At 35.1% G+C, this 22991-nt stretch overlaps 2 long non-coding RNA genes across 2 annotated transcripts; one reads left to right on the forward strand and one right to left on the reverse strand.

The window, feature by feature from the left end:
* Window positions 1-981: 981 nt before the first annotated feature.
* On the forward strand, window positions 982-13732 carry LOC119692413. The gene is made up of 2 exons (XR_007266351.1): window positions 982-1025; window positions 13193-13732. It is a non-coding gene; the product is annotated as an uncharacterized LOC119692413 (long non-coding RNA).
* A 3089-nt stretch (window positions 13733-16821) lies between these two features.
* On the reverse strand, window positions 16822-17976 carry LOC125488615. The gene is made up of 3 exons (XR_007266346.1): window positions 17823-17976; window positions 17550-17739; window positions 16822-17370 (listed from the first exon to the last, which is right to left on the reverse strand). It is a non-coding gene; the product is annotated as an uncharacterized LOC125488615 (long non-coding RNA).
* Window positions 17977-22991: the final 5015 nt, after the last annotated feature.

Here is a 22991-nt window from a genome sequence, read left to right on the forward strand (position 1 = left end):
ACTGAAAACACAAATTCCTATGTATAAGTAGGTACAGGGTGGAAAGATCCAAAGGACCTTGTAGGGAACCTACCTTAAGGCTTGCTCTTGATAATTATTTAATCAAATTTAAATAAACTTATTGCTGTCTTACTATGATAGTACCTACACCTACCAATATACTGTCATGTAAGACTACATATTTAAATACTTATTCCGATATTTTAAAAATGAAACAAATCTGCATTAAATTTAACTACACAAACAAACTTTACATTCTTAGTCACAGCTTAAAAAAAACTCACAAAGTCCTTAAAAAATGTTATCCTTAAAAATCAAAACTGTCATGGCCGCCATACCAAAGAGCAGACAGAGGAACAGTGCTGTCGTTGTTTATCGGTGACGAAATCGCGCCATTTAAATTTCAAATATTCAAATATGGCCGACTTCCAATTTCAATTGGAGTCGTGTTGAATACAGGGGTGAGACACGTGTGTGGATGTTCCTTTTTATGTTTAAGTGTTTCTTTAGCAACAAGGATAATATGTTTGTATTTTGCATAATTTATAAAGTTTTTTGTTGGTGTTGAAAGTAAAAAATTATGTCTAAAATCTCAATAAACAATTTGTCTCTAGGCGTACTTTTATGTATAAGTACCTACTTACCTAGATGCTCGTTTTAAATTACTTAACTAAACGTTAAAAATTGAAGATTTTAACTGATTAATAGTACCTACTTATAGGAAAAAAAACTATTATTACCTACGCAACACCAACCTATTATTAAAGATGTATAACAATCGATTATTTTTATATATACAATAGGTGCAAACCTTTGTACCCAACTACAATAGTACAGCTGTCCTTAACTTAAAAAACGCCAAATAATCTCAAAGATTTTCAATTGAAAACTAAGAAAGCTTCCGTCAACCCAAATAACCTTTAAGATTTTGAATTGAGAAGTAAAAAATACTTTTTTTTGTTCACAGATGTTTGTCTCACGGGGTGAATCATTGTCGAATGTGAAAAGGAAACTTTACCAAATTGGTAAGTTCATATTATTTTTTTATTCTATAGGTAAGTACATACATGCTTAGGTTGAATCCTTACATTAGAATAGTAGAATAACCCACTTATTCATAAAAAGGTTAGTGGATGCTTTAGCTATTGAACAATTGAACTGTTTCGTCCGTCGCTGTCAAAGAACAAATTGTTCTCTGTGAGAGAGTGACAGAACAGTTCAATAGCTAAAGCATCCACTAACTTTTTTTTATGAATAAAGGGGTAAATCTTTATTCAAGAAAAACAACTTATTATAAGTACATACATCCCACAAAACCAAAATATGTTAATATGGTTTGACTGGGTTAACAATATAACGAACAAGATGATAATCACAATCACATATTATTATAAAAACGAAGTAAAAAACTATCCGCTTTATTTTTACTGTCAAACCGTTGTAAGTTCAACCTTATGACAACCATTGTACCAAATACTTACCAATGAATAATGTTAAACATCTCTTCTAACCGAACTAATTCAAAATAACACCTCAGTGGTACAAGTGGGGTGTTACTAGTCGAGACGTTTCTTTTATAATAAATAAATAAATAAATAAATATGTGGGGACATCTCACACACGGCCATCCGACCCCAAGCTAGGCAGAACCTGTGTTATGGGTGTCGGACAGCTGATATATCTACACAAATACATAGATAGATAGATACTAAATATAAATATCAACACCCAAGACCCGAGTACAAATATCTGTCTTTAAACAAATATCTGCCCCAGCCGGGAATCGAACCCGGGACCTTCGGCATAGCAGTCAGGGCCACTAACCACTACGCCGTTCGACCGTCTTTTACACTGACACTAGGGTCATCTTGTTCTTATATCGTTAATCTAAGGTCCCCACTGTCCGAATTAACCACATACAGGGTGTTTAGTAAAACAACCGAGCAAAGGTTTACCCAAACAGCTAATGGCAGCCGTAATATCAACAGACACGGAGGCAAGCAGGAAATGACTTTTGTCGCTGTCCCCCCTCCGTTTGGGGGGTGATAGACAATTATCACCTCTCCATTCCGACTCGGCTAGGCAAATAAACTGGTAAATCGATTTTGACGAAACGCAAAAACGATTCAAAGCTATCATTATCACGTGTGTCAAGGTAACCCTTAAGTCTGTTGCACTTTGACATAAATATGTAAAATATAAAATTATAATTCCTAATTTGATTTTAGTTACTTTTTTGACATATTTTTTATATGTTATTATTTAATGACACACATAGTGATTTATTACGAATACCAACATTATTTAATTGTATTTATTTACTATAAGTAGGTACATAATTATTAAGTTGAGAATGTTAGTTGAACAGAAAAAAAATGAATTATGAATTACAGTCTTAGGCATATAAACCTGACCCTTCTACTTTACTACTGAAAGGCTGAACCCCCCAGTAGTATAGTAGAAGGGTCAGGTTTCATTACTTCAGACTGTACCGGCCGTTGCTTCATAATATAATCCCCCTGTATATCTCAAAGCAGACTACACAGGGCGTTGGAGCAGAATTTCTCATCAAATTTTGATATTAGGCGAAATTCTTTAATTACTTCGTTAACGCCTTACCTTGGGGGGAATTGGGGGGGACGGTTTAAGGCTTAGTTGCTGAGATAAACTAAAGATGATTTATTTACCGCCGGATTTACAAGCTAAAGGTCCACCTTTCGGCATCGCATGCAACGGACGCATCGCGTTCAGTATTATTTGTATAGAAATTTACACAAGTGCGTCCACTTCATCGGCATTGCCGACGAAGTTTCTCCATACATTTATGACAATCCTTTTGGTCCGATTCGTACGATACCGATAGGAGGAAGCTTACCTATAGAGATAAAAAATCGGACTATAACAAAACGGTAGGTAAAACAGTTGTATTGGCACTGACAAAAACCTTATGCATTATGTCAAATATCATTTCGAATACGCTTTAAACATTGTTTAGACTATTTTTTGGTAATACGGAAGTCTTAGAAAAATGGTTAACAATGTCTTATGTATTAATCTAGATCTAGATTTCCAGCGCTCCAATCCAGGACATCTATTTTGTAACGCAGGTGCTGGATTTGGTTTTAATAGCTATGGATTATTGTTAGTACGCTTGTAAATTATTTTCAACCCTCGACGAAAACAAAGGGTGTTATGTGCTTGTGTGTTTCGCTAGTAAGCGACTGTTTTTATCATATTCGTTTTTAGGGTCGTAGGTTTTGCTACGCCGAGTTTTCTTAGCGATTTCTTATCAAAATCGGCATATTCGTTCAAAAGTTAAAAGCTTCTTTTAGTGTTAAATATCAGGGGTTTTAAAGGGGTTTAAGTTTTTTTTTTATATAAACACTCACACCTTGTACTAATGTACTCCCTTGCAAGGTAAGCAGAGCTGCATTTCTGCACCCACTTTTCGCCAGTTTTTATGTGGGTTAGGTTATTTGACAATACAGTAGAAATCTGACCTTTCTCAGAGTGACAAGGCTACCTCTAGGGGCCAGACCCATTAGCATGAATTTTCATCGTAAACGTGAAGTAGAATTTATCGAGTAATTTTGTATGAAAATATGAATAGCGCCCCTGGCGGTCGGTCGAAGAACTAAAATTTCCCTACAAAATTCATCGAGTAATTTTAATTCACAACCACGATCAAAATTCATGCTAAGGGGTCAGGTTTATATGTCTCTGACTGTACCAACAAGCAAGTATTATTATTAGACATGGAAAGTGATCAAACTGATCAAATAAGGGTGGAACATATGGCCAAGAGGGGAGATGAGTAAATTAAAGAATTATAGGATTAAGGGTGTCTTGCACAACAAATTTAATCAAAATTAAATCTATGACCTCTTGCTCTGACAGTATAATGTCAGAGCAAGAGACAAACTATTTAATTTTATTTAACTTCGTTGTGCAAGACACCCTTAGGGTCAATGTGGATAGTGTTAGGGGTCGACTAATGGTTATAGTGGATGTATAGTTACTTATTACAGAAAAAATATACAAAATAGATAAAGCAATATAATATACCTAGTACAGTTCGATAAACAAAATGCACTTTTGTACCTTGTCAAACTAATAAAGTGCCTAATCATTCTTTCAAATATTGACAGTTCGTTAGTTCGCAGCTAACTTCAGCACTATAAAGTTGATAAAAATTGGTCATTCAAAGGTCAATTTTTTTTACAAGACACTTTTACTTGGTCAATAATAATAATCAATTTAATTTAAATTCAAAATATTATTTAAGTATTATTATTATATTGGTACACTGTAACTTTGTCACTATGGGTTTGTTGCCTGAAATAAAGAATTTTATTATTATTATTAATAATAATTAAAAAATGTTTAATGTAGATACTTCTCTTGTAATCATTATTCCAGAACGCGGATGATTCGTTTTTCGATGCGGGTCACTACACTCGAGGGTTGCAAGGAGCGTGCACTTTTAAAATCACCCTGTAGTTTAGGTTACGAGGTTACGGACACGTAAATAAATCCTATCCTAACTAATATTATAAATGCGAATGTATGTTACTCTTTCACGCCAAAACTACTGAACGGATTTGAATGAAATTTGGTGTACATACGGTCTAGACCCTGGGAAAGAACATAGGCTACTTTTTATCCCGGAATTCCCACAGGAAAACTTTTTAAGGCGAAGCGAAGCGCGCGGGAATAGCTAGTTGTAATTAGGTTTTAAATTTTATAGGTAACTATTAACCCTTAAACGGCTCATGGCTGCTTAAAATGCTATATCTTATACATATTAATATTATATCGAGATAGGTAGCAAAAAAATCTCTCAAAATTAATTATTTTATACAAAGAAAACATAATGAAACTGAACTAAATGGGGGTTTCATACTAAATATTTAATGTTACACGCTGTTGTTTGCGCTGTAGGTATCTCGGGTAACTGGGGCAAGAGCAGTAAGCTGGGTTTACATGGGACGGGAAAATAGAATAGAATAGAATAGAATAGAATAGAAAAACTTTATTCGACACAAATACACTCTGTAACAGAACTTACGAGCAATTAAAAAGTCCCAGAGAAAAAAAAACACTCACATCTTGTACTAATGTACTCCCTTGCGGGGTAGGCAGAGGTGCATTGCTGCACCCACTTTTCGCCAGAGTGGTATGTTAGTCCCAATGTAATAGGGGGCGGGCCTTTTGCCATTTTACGGGCACATCCAAGACCCGAGAACAAATATATGTGTTTAAACAAATATCTGCCCCAGCCGGGAATCGAACATGGGACCTTCGGATCAGTAGTCAGGGTCACTAACCACTACGCCATTCGGTCGTCTCAGTGTACCAAGTACCAGTGACATAGCACCAAATTATTCCTGAACGGAAAAGGATAATTTGTCTGTAATATTGAAGTAAATTTAACAGCGAATCAGAATATTACAAACTAAAGAGGCATATTGAAGACTTTTTTATTTACTAGATAATACCTAAACCTCCTGTGGGTTGACTGATAGAAAATGCTTGTAGCATTAAGTCCACCCTTTGTACACTTATTTTTATATTTGTGCAATGCAATAAAGGATTAAATAAAATAAATAATTAAAATAAACAATTATATTACAATTCCATCTTTTACCTCAGTATCTAGGAAAACGTAGTGTGGGACGCCCTCCGGCTAGATGGGGTGACGACTTGCGAAAAGTGGCTGGTTATGATTGGATGCGGAAAGCTAAAGATCGCATCCAGTGGCGTGCTTTGAGAGAGGTCTACGTCCAGCAGTGGACTGCTATAGGCTGATGATGATGATGATGACCTCAGAATCTAATCTCATAAGGTTATAGAAACGTAAAAAATTTGCCCTGGAATATCTCAGCAACATGTAAACCTCCCTTTAAACCATAAAGGTTGTCCCCAACCGCTCATAAAGCGTAAATATATTTGCTTAGGTTTATCCTTCTCAGCTGTTTTGTAATTTAATTACCTTTATACAGGGTGTTCGTAGACCCAGGTGGTCAGATACAGGGGAGGCAAGTTTCCTGAAAGTTTCGCATTCGGGGCAGTGTGGTGGTCGCGGTTTACGAAAATGAACATCCTTTATACAGGTTGCTGCAAAAGTTGACGTATGATGTTTCTAACACTTGAGGCCCAGGTCTCCTATTTACTCCGTAGGTCGCGTCAAGTGTCACCGCCGTAGGCCGCGTCACAATGCTCATTATGTCTACGCGCCAACGTCGGCGTGTGAGGGAGACCGCATCAGTACATTTCTATAGTGAGCATCGTGACGCGGCCTACGGCGTGACGCTTGACGCGACCTACGGCGTAAATAGGAGACCCAGGCCTGAGTAAATTGACAACTTGGATAAGTGCCAATTTCTCCATAGTCGGTTAAAGCATAACCAGGGAGTAGTGTTTGACTTTTGACACACCTGTCATGAATTTTATATGGAGATGACGTTTAATTTATAAATCAATCCCTGTCGGTTAGATAACCGACTATGGAGAAATTGGCACTAAGCCTAATTTTTGAATGGTTAAATCGGGTTTAAATCTAAATTATTTAAGTAAGTACTTACTTATATACAAATAAAGTAAACTTTTACTTAGACATACCTACTCCTATTTATCACCATACACTATAATATGTATAAAGGTACAAGGCACATCCGTAGATTTTTTTAATGACTATAATTATTTTGTTGTTGATCAACTTTACCAAATTGTGTACCTACCCTTACCCTTAGGTGCCTACTATTACTATAGTAATATTATGTATCTGTTTCAATTACATAATATATATTTAAGCATATCAAATTCCATTAGTTTTATTAAAACTAGCAGGCTTCATACACATTTAAGAGCTATCTCATATCAAAGTATTGAACTCTAGCGTCGGAATTCGATGCCTTTTGTGTACCACCATCAAAAAGCATCGTTTCTTTTTGTTTAAAAAAAAACCCAGCAGCTCTTTCATTCACTTCTATTTGGCTTTCACAGCGAATGATACTGGCTCTACATTTTTTACATGCTTTCATAAGAACTTCTCTTTTTTGTTAATCCCATTTGCAAAAGTCTATACCAACAAACTTGTACTGCAACTACCGCCATCTATTGTTGAGTAGCGCGCAACTTTGGCTTCTCGTTTTAACTCGTAGATGGCGCTGGCCGTCCAGTCAATAAGCTGGCCATGTATATTTGAACACAACATATCATAACGAAGTCCCCTGATGGGAATTCCCGTCAAATTGCTTGCCCTACACCTCGGAATGGATAGTAAATTATTCAGACGCTATGTAACTGCTTTTGTTTAGGACTAATGAACGATGTTTGTGAGTTAGTGAGGTTATGTTTTGTTTTTTCGATTTTCTTTTCGATGGATTTCCCGGGGGAGACAATGGAAAATCACAAGAGGTAACGATTAATACACCCGCGTTGTTCTATGCGATCAATGGATGATAATATCATCTAATAAACTAATATATTATATTAGTTACACAATAAATAAACTAATTTATTAATATATTAAATATATAATATTAGTTTATTACATTAGTTTATTTATTATGTTTGTATGTATTACGTTATTTCTGTATTTATTATTACGGCGAGCCCCAACCTATTAAAGACATAACTAATTTTTTACCATTTTTAAGTGAACAAAAAATAATGACAAAAACTTTTAAATCTACACAAATCTTAAATTTTACAAACAATACCAGCCGCATTTCCAATCCACTTTGCCAAGCTGAGAACAATAATGGAACGATGCGAATCGCACACCAATGTCCGCTCGTAATGCTAACAAACCTGGGCCATAGACTAATACTTACCCCCTTATTCATAGAAAAGTTACAATACGTTTTAACTGATAAACTGTTTTGTCCCTCTCTGTCAAAGAACAAATTGTACTTTGTCGGAGAGGGACAAAACAGTTTATTAGTTAAAACGTTTTGTAACTTCTCTATGAATAAGGGGGTTAGTCTATGCCTGGACACAGAGCAACGGGCGATCTTGTATGCAATTGGGCCCATAAATTCCGTAACATCTAATGCATGCCTCCACTAAATAGTCTGCCAGAGACTGGGTTATTTATTGGAATATCTTGGTCCGGCATGAAAGTGCATTGTTTTGCCGTTTCTTTTGTCAAATTGTGGGTGAAAGAGGATTGTAGAGATTTACCCCCTTATTCATAGAGAAGTGACAGAACGTTTTAACTAATAAACAGTTTATTAGTTAAAACGTCTTGTAACTTTTCTATATATAAGGGGGAGCGTCTTTAATTATAGAAAATAATAATAATAATTCGAGGTTAAGTTTCAATAAAAGTTAAATAACTGCTTTAAATAAATGTTACAATAGTTACAATATAACTTTATTGTTATAACACAAAATATATACAGTATAGTTTTAAAATTCATTAATTCAATGGGCCGCCTTATCGCTAAGAGCGATCTCTTCCAGGGGCACCTTTTGGTTTTATGCTTTTACATAGGTGATCTAATATTGTCATTGAAGATGCAATAATTTTCGAGATAGATTTTTTTATTTTAATAGTTGATTAGATTGCAAATTTTGATACAAAAACGTTTTTGTAACACACTGTATTTCCTCCAACAGTCTCTCATCCCACAGTCGAAACAATTTCAGTCTTATGCCATCAATCTTAGAGTTCACAACGGAGGGTTCAGACGGATTTCTGAGATCGAAAGTTTTTAATATGAAAACTTTACGTCGCTAAGTAAACACATTTTTCAATTCCTAGAAGTATGAAAAGAGGTGTATGCAAAACAGACTTTTTATTAAATAAAGTAGCTTTAACTTTGAGTCAAGTATCAACTTTATTACTATTGTCTACTGTTCTACCTATAAATACATATTGCGTTGTTTTGTTCATTCTTTCTTCTCTATCTTTTTAGACGGGGCAAAAGGTCAGGAATAGAGTTTGGGACGTTTTATGCTGTAGTCAGTGTATAGGTATAATCACTAATCTATATAGTCTATAAGGTCACATCACATATAAGCGTAACGTAAAGGGATGCCGGAGAGCGGCACAGGACCGGAAGAATTGGCGTACAAATAAGGAGGCCTATACCCAACAGTGGGCGATAGAAGGCTGATGATGATGATGAAAGGGATGCCATCTTTTATTTCTGTCACTCAGAAGAACGCAAGCTCGTGAACGCCTGGTTGACAGAAGAAAAAAGGCGATCCCTTTACGTTACGCTTATACACTCACGGGCAATGAAAAGGTTCCACTGAGAAAAACACCAAATTACTTTTTAACGGAAAAGGCTAGCTTAATGATGCCTTCTGCAACATTGAAGTACATTTGACATAACATCAGGATATTACCAACTAAAAACTGTAACATTTTGTTCAAATTATAAATTAAATATTTGAAAAAATGGAGGTCGCGTAGTGTCGGCATTTTGTGACTGGAACTATTTCATTGCCCGTGAGTGTAATAGGTATGTGCTGAGACCATTAGTCAGTAACGTAACGTGTCTGTCCGCCATATTTAATTCCGAGCACGCTTTGACAAGGGTTTGCTTTGCTCTAATAGGCTGATATTCTGCATGTCATGGCGGCAATATAATGTACAAATTGTTTTCACCTCTGTTCGGAAACCTGCGTCTGAAAGCTGCGTTGAAATTATTATGATTATGTTTTTAAACGGAAAATCATGGTGAATACGAATAAGGCTAGTACTATATGTACGGTGGCCTGCGCCTAAAAGTATACAGGCGGAGTTTTTAAAATAGCGATCCCTGATGATGAAGGGGCCAGCTACATCTGTTATAAATGCGGGGACGTGTTGTGTTTGATGTGTGTAGCAGTGGTGTTTATGTGGCTGTGCTTGAGCTGCATGTGAGCTTGAGATCGTTATTTTAAAAACTCCGCCTGTATACATTTAGGCGCAGGCCACCGTACCTAGATATAGGTGTGATGATGATGACATATTTGATTATGGCACATAATAATTGCTACACGCCTAAACAGGAGGAATTCGAATAAGCAGATGCGTTCTGAAACGCCATAAAAAAGATAAAATCAGCAATGAAACCCTTGAACATTGATTTTTATTTTACTTACGCATAAAAATACACATTACACTGGCAAAGCATTGAAAAAAAATCACAGTCATAAACATCATGAGAAAATAAATCATAAAAGCAGCGATATCATTGGGGAAAATTCAAAATTGATTTAGACAGGCCACTGGACCAATAAGCTTTCGTAATGGCTGCTTGTGTCATTTAGACAGTATAAATGACCCTTATACGACCTTTTAGGTCGTAATTTAGCGCCCTCTATTATTTATGGGGTGAAGTAATGAGTTAGGTGTGATTACGTGACGATGCCTTTATTTTTTTTATTACTGTCGTCTTGTATTGTATGTTGCTGTTTTTTCTCATGGTTAACGCAGTAGGTACTTTGTAGGTTTTTAGTTTCATGAAAAAAATAAGCACGGTCATGTGCAGAGAAACCTGACCCCCCTCTCATAGTAACAATGCTTCTGAGAGGGGTCAGATTTCTCTGCCTTATACTGTACTTACTACTATTCGACTTCTTTTATTTCTCCACGGGAGAGATCTCTCAGTCACACACTACTCTTAGTTTTCCACGGGATTGTACTTACATAATGCCCCCAAATATATTTTTATAATAAAAAATATATAAAAAAAAACATTGTAATAAATTACGCTCTCCTACTTAGTACCTATATTTGTAATTATATGTGAAAGCTTAGTATTAACTCATATGATACCTATTATAATGTTTATATATCTGTATTTAAAGTCGTTAGCTTTCCAAATAAAATAAAATAATAATGCGGGAGAAATTTTAACAAAAAGCAACCGTATCGCTCTTTTCCAGAAACCAAAGGTATCCACGTTAATCCAGCCCAACTTCCGACCGTTAAACAATTTACTAAAAGATTAAGCTGTCATAAAACAGCAGCCGCAGTTCATACGCTACTGAAGAGAAATTCCTCACAGATTTTTCCATTCGTCCAGTGATTTTTCACATTCACGGTCGATTACATGGCCGCCCGCCAACTAAGTCACTCGGCAAATTCCGACTCTGGAAATGGTCGAAAAATCTGTCCCCGGACTTTGGAACACTGAGTCTGCTAAACCTAAAGACTTTTTTTTATATAAGGCGTTGAAATAATGGAATAAACTGTATGCAATTATGAAAGAAGGTAATTTTTTGTACAGCACATGCTGAGTCAGAGGCATTTTACTTACATAATACAGACCACAATTATTGTGATTCTTCATGTCACTGTTCCTATTGATGTTGTTTTGTATTTTTGATGTGTATTCTTTTAGTAAATAAACGATGTGTCTATGTCTATGTCTAAGGTGTTTCAACAGGGATGATTCTAGCAAATTTATTTAAATAACTTGTGGGTTCTTTACATGTTGGTGACAAACACAGGGGTAGGCTTTGACACTTCGTACAGATACTTATGCAAAATTTCAAGGGGCCTACTCAAACACCCAGCGGAGATGTTCAATGATGATGACTAATGATAATGACAAAGCTGACAGGTTAACTACAACCGTTAGCTTATTTCCAATGATTGATGTTAAAAGGGGTTATACGTTTTACGCATGCGCGCACTCACCAGTCAATTTGAGACTTTGATTTTGATGTATTTAGAGTTTTCTTTACAATGGCTCTGATTGTGCGGTAAGAGATGCTGTCTCCTTGTTAACAAGTCTTGTTCCAGAGTTGAGTTAAAATGGAGCATTTCAAATCTAATTTGTCGGAAGATTGTTTGGACGTGTCAAATGTTTCAAATATAACTTGGCAGTTCGCTATTTTTTAAAATTTTTATGTTTTAATGTAAGGCCATAAGCCCACATAGATAGCTCATTTTTATTTGTACTTATACAAAAACAGGGCACAGTTACCGAACTACTTCACAAATTATATATTAGGTATAATATTTAATATATATTCTATTATAACATTTTCTATTATAATATTTATATATTATCAAATTAATTAATTCAAGGTTATAATATAAATTAACATTTAACTTATGAAGCCTAACCTAATTCTAAATAAAATTATGAAAACTGAACTATAAGATAAAAAAGGCACGGACATAAAGTCTGTGGAGTGATAAAAAAAACTATAAGATAAGATATAATATTTATACTAAGTATATATATAATATTAACCAACAAAATTGGTCCCCACGCGTAAAGTTCAAAATTTACCGAAAACGAAACGTCAATAAGACGTTGCAACGAAAACGTTTAACGTTAGTCGTCAAAAAAACTCCCAGCGACAAATCCTTCGCATGGGGACGACTGCGGCTAATGGAGCTCAAAGTTAGATTTACGATGTCCGCGGGAACCCTGAAATTGACCGTTAATAAGTGACCGGCCACAACAAATAGGTTTTTTTTATAGTGAGGGAAAACTTTGACAAGAAACTACCGATTATGTACATGTTGCTCCCGCGGTATTTACAAGCTGGTATTTTATTCTTTTTTTTTTCTACAAACGAGTACTAAAAGTTATGCTGTGATGCTTTTGGACGCAATTTATTACTGCGTTTTAATTTTGGTCCTCACAATAATGACCTATCTCACAATTTTATTACTATCGGAAATGTGCAAGAGACAAACTCAGTAGTACTTACTCATACTCGTTGAATGCATTCAACGGTCAATCATAGGAAGCTTATTTTATTCAGTTTTTTAATAAATGATAGAAAAACAAAGTGCGCCTTTTGCTATTAAAATAAAACTAATAAACAGGTAGTGCCTAACTAACCCCCTTATTCATAGAAAAGTTACAATACGTTTTAACTATTAAACTGTTTTGTCCCTCTCTGTCAAAGAACAAATTGTACTTTGTCGGAGAGGGACAAAACAGTTCATTAGTTAAAACGTTCTGTAACTTCTCTATGAATAAGGGGGTTTATAGTCAAATATTTGCAGAAATATAATATTGAGTACTTACTCAATAATCTCAGCAACATTAAAATCACAAATTAACCAACCTGTTTTAGGAAACCTAATTAACTCTGAATAATAATAATGTAATTATTAAAACACCATTACAGAACCAAATCGAAATGAAGTCTCCCGCCCGGGGTTTATTTAATTAATTATTCTTTGTCATGAAAGTAATTTAATATAAATATTCTATTGTTACAGGTACTCCAATATCATCAAGGGGAAAACATCTGGATAAATTAAGATACCTAAATGTAGAATTTACTGAACGTAAAAAACTTACATTTCTTGTTATTTATGTGAATTTTAATATTTTATTCTGTGGTTGGGTATTTTGTTAATCTATTTTGCTTCTAACTGGTACCTCCGAAGAAATAAATTGCTACTCACCAGCAGATGTCGCCACTGGACATAAAAGTTTTAGCTCCTGGATCACAGATGGCGCTGTTCAAGAAAAATCACAACCAAGAAGACCTTTATAATGTATTGACGAGCCCTTGTCATTTCTTTGGCCCTGTGTGCCTAATACTACTGGACGGAGAACTGATAAGGGCTTGTCTTGCATAAAACCAGCGTTGGAACCACTGAAGACTTTTCTTCTATCGTATCTTTATACAGAATGTTCCAAAAATGGTATTTCTCAATATAACTATTCGTGGGTGGCATCACATTACCCTTTTTGGAAAACTGTATATTTTATATGATCTCTCAAGATTTCTGCGGGCATTTAGTACTCCGAATATTGACAGTTCTATTTGACAGTTGACATTCGGAATATTCAAAAACTACGGCGGCGGCGGAATTCATAATTTTATTGACCTCCTTATTATTTAAGTTATATTGTGTTATAATAACTATGTATGCACTTATAATAGTTTAGGCACTGTGTCACTTTTATCTAACACTAAGTGCCAATTTCACCATAGTCGGTTATCTAACCGACAGGGATTGATTTATAAATTAAACGTCATCTCCATATAAAATTCATGACAGATGTGTCAAAAGACTCAAAATTCAACCACTACTCCGTGGTTATGCTCTAACCGAAAATAATCATAGATCAAAGTTGATGAAATTTTAAAGAGGTGTTCCACAGGGATCAATTTTGGGACCTATTTTATTTATTTTATTCACAAATGATTAAATTGGTTACATATAGGACAGTCTTTCCAAGACATAAGCATTGTAAAGTAAAGTAAAGATAAGCATTGTAGTATTTTCAGGTGACACTAACGCTATAGTTAATTCAAATGACATAAAATCACTTAGTAATAAGACTAATGCTATATTAATGACATTTGATAATTAGTTTAGGATTGATAACTTGAAATTAAATAGTGACAAGACAAACGCGATGCTTTTTAAAACGACAAGTAGGAATAATGATACACTCGACATTCATATAAATAATAATAAAATAGAACTATTAAATTCCGTGAAATTCCTAGATATTCATATTGACTCCAAAACTTAACTGGAACGAAGAGTTAAAATATGTCTCCAGTGCTATAAGTTCAGCCTGTTATGCCCTTCGTAGCCTGAGAGATGAGCTAGGAATTAACCATCTTAATGTTAATCGATGTATGTAATAGCATAAGTTGTTTTCTTTGAATAAAGATTTATTCTATTCTATTCTAAGCAGGTGTACTACGCCTTGGTTGAGTCTAAGCTACGGTACAGCGTACGTTTTTGGGGAAATATAGTTGTCAATGTAATATAAATAGGGCATTTGTTCTTCAAAAAAGAGCAATAAGGACCATGATGCGAATGTCCCAGCGTCAATCTTGTAAGGAAGTATTTATTAAACTGAGCATTCTAACAGTGCCATGCTTATATATTCTAGTTGTCACTTCCCATCTAGTAAAATATGTACGACGATTAGAATCTGAATCAGAGAGACAAACTCGATTACAGACAAGAAGAAAGGATCTCAAATCTGATTTCTGCCCAAATCTTGACATAGCGAAGCATTCACCAAAGTATCAAGCTCTCCATTTGTACAATCACCTGCCTATAGAATATAAAGAGTTGACTGCTCATAGACTATTCAGTAAAAAACTAAAATTGTACCTGTTGAAGAAATGTTACTACTCAGTTGAGGAATTTATAAACGACAAAATTGATAATTAATTAAGCAGTATTTTTTTAAATCTTTTAATATTTGTTTCCCTATAATGAATCTTTTTGCTTGTAAGTATATAATAATATTGTTGTGCATGTTTATTTATTTATTTTATTTTTATTTTTACATTTTCGTGGAGAACCAACAGCATTTTGTTAATAACTAAATATTACTTATGAACATATAAAGAAGAAGATAAAGATAAAGAAACATTTATTCGACACATATAACAACTAGATGCCATTAACAGGTTCCCGCATATAACACAAAAGTAATGACTGTAAGTAGGAGCAAACAAAAATCCGTGACAATTAAATAAAAACCCAAATAGGTACCTACCCACAATCACATAAAAAACAAAGGGTCTTATTAATTTAATGGTATTGTTATGTTAATCATAGATATGTACATATGTTATTTTTAATGTTAAATTCAAATACAATAAGTTAATTGTTTACTGAATAAAGAACTTAACTGAAAAGAACTGCAGCCCTACTCTTGGCACGCAATGTATTGGTTTCATCTTGCCTTCTCGCCATTTGGCACTCCCGAAATCGACGGCGGCGCCATCTTGTCTTAACTATTGAGCGGTTTTCCGTCAAAAACCATCAAAATCGAGTCCAACTTGTGAATTGGCACTCTTGACAACCTTTTTGACAGATGTTATTGTGTTCATTCTTGTGTTTAGGCAAGTCATTTAGGCAAGAACAAATAAACAACTTTTGAGTGGAGATTTGTGAATAAAGTAGTTAAATTATAGCTCATTTGGCGCTACAATGTACAGGAAATTTAAGTACAATGTGTACCATCGCTCTTACGATGAAGGAAAACATCGTGAAGGCACGCTGCATGTCTAGATTTCGCACATCTAGATAATATGTGAAACCCATATGTAATGGCTCGTTTGGTACAACAATTTACATTGGATTTAAGTGAAATGTACCTATATTATCCCTCTTACGATAAAGAAAAACTTCGTGAGACAAGATATCTAGGCAAGAACAAATACATTGACTAACAATTTGTGAGTGGAGATTTGTGAATAAAGTAGCTGAATTATATCTTGTTTGGCGCTACAGTGTACATGAAGTTTAAGTAACAATGTATACCATTGCACTTACGATGAAGGATAACATCGTGAGGCAACCTACATATCTAGATTTCGCACATCTAGATAATATGTGAATCCATCATCCCGCAGTGGACCAGTATGGTGGGAATAGCTCGTTTGGCGCTACAATTTACATGGTTTCTAAGTTAAGTGTATACCATCCCGTTTACTATGAAGGAGAACATTGTGGCAACCTGCATATCTAGATTATAATGTGAACCCACCAACCCGCAGTGGACCAGCATGGTGGGAAATGGTCCATGCATAGGAAAGCAGTTTAGACGTTAGGGAAATGTAAAATGGTTCCATTCGAGATAGCCAGGTGCAGGTACTTTCACCCCCGCAGAGAATATAATAGAGCAGCCCGTTAAGCCACAACACCCGGATTGGTGGGAGGATCCACCATTTACTATGGAGATGAACCACCTCTACCAGCACCTCTACATGCCTAAATACTATAGTATCTTGTAAATATTTCAGTACATCATGAAAAAGATTTAAAAATAAAAACATACGCAAGTTTCAGAATTCTTTATCTTTATAATAATAATGACATACTTTTGTAGAATAATAATTTCACCACCACTGTTGAAATACTTACATATATAATATATAAGGGACATATTAACATAGGAACACTTTTTCTAATATTATTCAACATTTCTTAAAACAAAAATGTTCATATATTTAAATCAACATAGGTATTACCTAATATAAAATAATATTTTAGTCACCGGAAATATAAATTTCTACTTAAATCATCACATTATCCACTACTGCACAACAGCATCTGGACCCATAACTAGTGACGATGGTTATGGGTCTAGATGCCCTTAACTTTGTATTTCTTGATAGCTTGTGCAATTTCTATGAGGATATTGACTCCATCACGGGCAGCTGCTGCAAGGTCCCCTTTAGGCTTTAGGGCATTAGCCCATGCTGTCAGCAGTTCGGCCTCTCCCTGCTTGTCCTCTATGGCCATCACTCTGTCTACTTCTACATCAACTTGGTAGCGGCGGCTGGATCTATGCTGTGAGGTGCTGTGAGGATGAGCTGAGCGGCTTGATAGTTTAGGATGGGCTTAGGATGCTGCACCTCGACTTTAAGTATGTTATGAACCTGCCATTTACCACGGCAGTCCTCAGTCTGAAAAAAATAATTAAACATTAACTAACATTTAAAATTAAATGTTTTTCTTTCCAATACTTAATATTTTTAAAAAGTAATGAAGTGATTAGTGGGTCATCTTGGGGGATTTTAGCTTACGGGGATTTTAATTTGGTAGTCATAACAAAATGAAAAGTAAACTTAAGATTTTAACTTACTTTAGGTACGTTACGTCCATCTTTTCAAGACCCTTCGACCGCATTTAAGGTCGAGGCCATTGATGTTATTTTCTCATAATTTTAACTTCCCTAGGTCGGTCTTAAGAAGATCCCTGGCCATTCCTGGGTAACTTTCTAGATATTCTACAAGTAATTTCGTCTGGCGGTACGACGGCCGAGTTGCGGAACTCTGTGGGGAAAAACTAGGTTCATTATAATGATCATAGTGGATATACAGATGATTCTAACACGTTTGGTAACTGAACAACTTACCATAATATTGGTTTTTAAACTTTTTAAGTTGTTACTTATTATGAAAATCCACCGACCGGCCATGACAACAAGAATTTTAATGACAATTTGTTTTTTTTTTTCGTTTTCATTCATTCTTTCACAGAGTAACTGTCAAAATTGACTCACAATCCAACACAAGTTAGAACCAATTCGAATAAGAACACGATCGTGAGCCAATTCATGTCGGGAGTGCCAAATCTAACTTGAAATTGCCATAAACTTGTGTTCGATCTTAACACAATATGAATTTACGTCTTGCGTGCCAAGAGTGGGCCTACTGAACTGAACCGACTAAGGAGAATTTGGCACTTACTGTGTCACTTTTAAATTCATTTTGTACTAACTGACAGGCGACCAAATACGTTTAGCGTTTGGAGAAATGTCGGTAGGCTACAAATTCTGTTGCAGAAAAAAACAATGTTGACTTTGATTTACATGTAATGCACATTCAATAGAGTGCCACAAATTTATCTGTTCCGGTGACAGCTCACATAAATGTCTAATATTTCTTAACCTCCTGACCCCGAGAGGTATAAATGTATACACTGTTATTAAATTTTTAAAAAATAAAAAAAAATTACTACTGAACTGTTTTGTCACTTTGTCAAAGAACAAATTGTTTAAGGGATAGGTACTTTATAAAACTTTAAAGGAATAACAGGGATACTCCATAAAACTTTTAATAGACCTGTTTTGCATTACAACAAAACAGATATTATGTGTATGAAGAAACACACAGCGTTGAGTGAAGAAGCAATTATTTGATTTCTTATTATAAATAGGAAAAAATGGGTTTTTACATACCAATCTGCTGTATTTTCCTCTCTTTCACTTTAGCTAGTGGACAGTGCAGTCTAGAATCTGGATTCTACTCTGTGACGCGCTGTCAAATTTCTGACATAGTAGTCTTCAAAACTCACCTGCAAGCCGTTGCTGCAACGCTGTGTGTTTCTTCATACACATAATATCTGTTTTGTTGTAATGCAAAACAGGTCTATTATGTGTTCTTTCGAAACATACAGCGTTGAGTGAAGACTTGTTTGTTATCTGCTGGTGAAAGAGATTAGAAAATCTAAACGCTATGTGATCTCCTTTTTAGGTAAAATATACCTAAAATATAATAAAGATTCCTGTTAGACAACATCATAGTTGTAAAGGAAACATACTTAAAATGTACCTTCATCATAAAGGTACTTGCACCTAAAAGAAAGAAAATTAATTAAAAACAAAATTTATAAGTACATAGGTACTCTAGTTAATGATCAATAGGTGTGTATCCACTACATACCTAGTGTGATACACAACATATCACATACTTACCTACACTTATGATCTGTAAGTATGTTGCTAATGGGATCATAAATCATACCATTATTAATTTAAGTAAGTATAACATAAACAAGCCAATTTCTTATCAAATTAAAGTTAGAACTAGTAAAGGACCAATCCAGGTGTGAGGAATACCTAATAGCATAGAAACAGACAATAGAAAATATAAAATTTTACATCATTGTCTTTATATAAGTACCTATCAATTTGTATTACATAGGCCCTCTAGGTAATACATAACCATAGGTAATTTGTACATATTAGGTAGTCAAACATATTATTAGGTAGTATTCCTTTTTAGTTGAAGTAAAATTGAACTTTATAAAGCACAGAAATATGGATTGTATTAGACTTATGTCACTGCACCACCCTTGCTAGGTAGTTGAATAGCCTACTGCAATAGGATTACATGACAGCTGTCTATGTGTACACTATCATAATTTGCCTTTTGAGATATACATGGGTGATGACTAGTCTCTAGGTACACGAAAAAATTTATAGATGTAACTACCAATTTCAATCAAACATGACTAATTTTACCAAGATTTTACAGGACCAACAGTCTTTAAAAAGTCAAGCCTGCATGTAGGTAGCAACCTACTTAAGTAAAGGGCCAGTTAGAATAGAAACAGCTTTTGTACAGCTATTAGGCTTACACCCTTCTCTCAGGTTGAAATATAAAGTTTCAGAACCGCACATGATCTCTATCTATACTTGATAAACAATTTACTACTGTAATATAATCCACCATAAATGCAAGTAAACACTTTATAGGGACTATTCAATAGCCTAACCAATATGGATAATTGGATAGGTATTTTCACAGCCATCAGTCATAGGCTCCACATGATGTAGGTATATGGTATACATATAAAAATCAATATAATATAGGCACCTTACCAGATAGATCCTTAGAAAGGCTCATAAAGGCCAAATATTAACACAACTTGGTGAACAAAAGTCCAGGACAATAATAGGCACTTAGACTTGTAGCTATCTCATGTTTGTACTCTCCAGAGACTACAAACTTGTGCAATGTGGGTATTAGAAAGCTACCTGGGCAAAATCATTTGACAACCACCTGCCATGTGGGTACACTAGGTCAGGAGTACTCAAATCGGGGCTCAAACAATATCAGCCAACATAGTGGTAAAATATGTGCTGTGGCATACACCTTGTATAGGTGATATTAATGCCAATGTCTACTGAATAAACATTCATTCTGAAGTCAACTTTACTGTTGTAATCACTGAGCTCTTCCTTATGGCAAGCCTGTGTTAGCTATTAAGACCAAATTAAATTCAGAAAAAATATGTATTGTATGCAATATTAAGTATAGGCACAATACAAGAGCTCACCTTTAAGATAGAAGATATGAGATCTCAGGTTATGTCTTTCAAGAAAAGATCCCTGAAAAAGTAAGCAAGTTACAACACAATATATTAGATTGAAAATGTGTAACTCTAGCTGCCAAGGCGCAGACGCTTCAACATCAACCCATCACGTCCCTACTGCTGGGGAACGGGTCTCCTTCCAATGAAGGTAGGGCTTGGGCCTAGAAAGCTGCTTTATCAGCTTTCATTATGTTTGGCCACTGCATATCAATAATCATATGTCCCAATAGCACATGGCCTCCGCGGCAACAATCTTGTCATTATGGGTTTAGCCAGAAACCGTTAAGTGGTGTTATTTGTAAAAATAAATAGGGATGTGATGGTGGTCCCATGCTATCCCCACTGGAAAGGGAGGATCTCCCAACCTGTTTGGACTGTGCTTTGTTCTGGCGGGCAGCTGCTTTGGTAAACAGGAGAAAAAATTGGCAATTCACCTTTTATGAGTGGATTATGCCTATTATCAGTTTTAAACTGTAAGACTTATGGATGCAATCATTGATTGAGTATTAAGTATTGAAACTCCCATAAATTCTTGCTTAAAAACCCCAAATAGCTACAAAGTCAAGGGTATGACATGAACAACTTTGAAAAAGTTATAATCATGAAAAAATATTACAGATAGAAAGTAAACAGTTAATTATCTTTATGTAATAATAAAATAAGTACAGTTAAGTTCACCAGAGCCCATGGCTTTTCGACTGGTTAAAAGCTATACAAATGGTAGTTAAACATCATAATATTTGCATATATAATTGCAAAAACTTGGTGGCAATGCATTTTAGTTTACCAGAGCCCATGGCTTTTCGACTGGTTAAATGCTATATAAAGCGGTTGTGAACCATCATAAACTTCGCATATATAGGTATCCCATGAACAATGTGTGTGAATAATTGCAGATACCATATAAGATTTTACCTCTCCGCGAGGAAGGTTCCAGCAATTATGCAAATATAATATAATACATTTTACTTCACCAGTGCCATAAACAGCATTTCGACTGGTCAATGTATTACAATGAACTTATAAGTTCAAACCTTCATAAACTTTGCATAAAATCCCCAATAATTAGGTACTTGAAGATGGGTCCGACACCACCAATGTGTGTGTCATCAATAATATTGCAGTTAGTAACTGCTACATTTAACTTTCCGAAAGTTTAATGAAATTATGCAAAGTTAAAATACATTATGAGATGATCCATGAGTTCATCATAGCCAGTGCCTATCAGCATTTAGACTGGCAATGTATTTTGTTGCTCTATCCATTACACCCGCATGTAAAAGGACATAATATGTATACCTAGGTAATAGGTAAATAGGAATAAAAAGGCCACGAGCCAGTTTAAATCCTGTGGGTGAGCAAAAAACAACATATTTATATGTATACATACATGTTGTAAGAAGTTATTATGGTTAACCCACTGACGGACACTGACTGCATTTGACGTCCACCACACTTTTAGAAAAAAATCACAATGTCGAATGCAGTCCCCGCTCTTTTTCTAATTATTTCAACAACGGTCAATGCAGTCCTGTTTTACCTAGAGTTTGTATGAAGACCATCTTGTTGTGCTTTATTTGGAAGGATTTCAAAGTTATATGTGCACCCAGAGTACCTTTTTTTCACACAGCAATAAGTTTTCATACAGAAAAAAGTGTGAACTCACACGCACACAACGGTCATTGACGTCGTGTTTTCTTTACTGCGCCTAGGCAGTGTGCCGGCATGTGCACCAGCAGATCAACACTCAACTCCCATACAAAAATGTTGTGCGTTTTTATGAATTTCACCGTTAATCTAGTGTCCATCAATGTGTTAATAACTAAGTCAATATGGTAAATAGGGGCCCCGAGCCAGTTTTAAATGCTATGTGAGCATAAAACAACATGTATACATATAAGTTGTAAGAAGGTATTATGGTAAAAAACCTATAAGACAACAAAAGTTGTAAATATAGGGATAAATATTAGCCAAGAGATTTTATAAATTATAATCTCATCAACCCATCCGCTAGGTCAAACTATGCTACTGGCTTAAGCCATTGGTTGCAAGTCAATATTGTCAACCACAGCACTGCATGTCATATTTAATTTATTTTAAGATGACAGTCTCAATAGTGAAACTGCTAATATAAGTGTAAAGTTCTCTGTATAATATACACACAACTGCAAATCCCCGAAGGGGTAGTCAGAGGTGACCCACATAAGGGCATAAATAGTGACTTATTTTCATTGTGTCACCCTTCATAAACACTTGGTAAATAAATAATGTAATCAACAAATTACAAATATTTTGCGACAACACATCTATGCATGCAGCAATCAAAAGGTTGGTATATTATGTAGATAGGTAGGTACATGTTAACTAATTAATACCAGATGTGAAAATATTTTCAAACTTTTGAAACCAAGTATCAATACCATGT

Source organism: Plutella xylostella, chromosome 2, assembly GCF_932276165.1.
Source record: "Plutella xylostella chromosome 2, ilPluXylo3.1, whole genome shotgun sequence".
NCBI lineage: Eukaryota > Metazoa > Arthropoda > Insecta > Lepidoptera > Plutellidae > Plutella > Plutella xylostella.